Here is a 741-nt window from a genome sequence, read left to right on the forward strand (position 1 = left end):
GAATCCATCAGCGCAAACCGTTCGTCGATCCGAGCTCAGACGCGCCCTCACTCGCAGAAACAATACACGGCGCCGTCTTGGTCTTTTGGAACCCTAATCCGAACCAACAAGATTTTCTAGCCAAATTCAAATCCTGTGAAAGATAAGTTTTTTATACCTTAGTTGTTTGATGATATCTTGTTAAGATTATGGTGTTCATGTAATCTAATACTCCTTGTTTTTATTTCATGAGCTGAGAGGAGTTGGTGCAAAGATCTAATCTCGAAGAACCCTAAATTGTTCTTGCTTGCGTTCCAGCAACCTTTGCCGTCTCAGCCTGATACGATCTTATCTCAGATGATCTCTTACGTCCTCAGCTTGCATCCCGGACGTCCTCAGCTTCACATTCGGCATCACAGACAGCTCGCGTCTCGTCCCATCTTGCGACCCGATAAAGGAGCTAGCTCGCGTCCGTGTGCAACTAGAGGTTCATCTGACTTTGGTGGTCCGGTTCAACCCTACAAAATAAAGGTAATTCGAAATCTGAAAACAAGAATCGAACCTGGTTGTTTTCTAAAGATTGAAACCATAAAAGATAATCTCTAAAACTAAAAGCCATAGGTTAAATAGATCAATCCCCTATGAGTAAATCGAAGCTCTATAAGTTCGATCTAAAGCCTAAAAACGAGATTGATCCATTGATCAATTAAAATCAGAACCTTAAAGGTTTTTGAATCTCAAATCAAATCCCCTTGATCAAAG

This window comes from Brassica oleracea, chromosome C6 (assembly GCF_000695525.1).
Source record: "Brassica oleracea var. oleracea cultivar TO1000 chromosome C6, BOL, whole genome shotgun sequence".
Lineage (NCBI taxonomy): Eukaryota > Viridiplantae > Streptophyta > Magnoliopsida > Brassicales > Brassicaceae > Brassica > Brassica oleracea.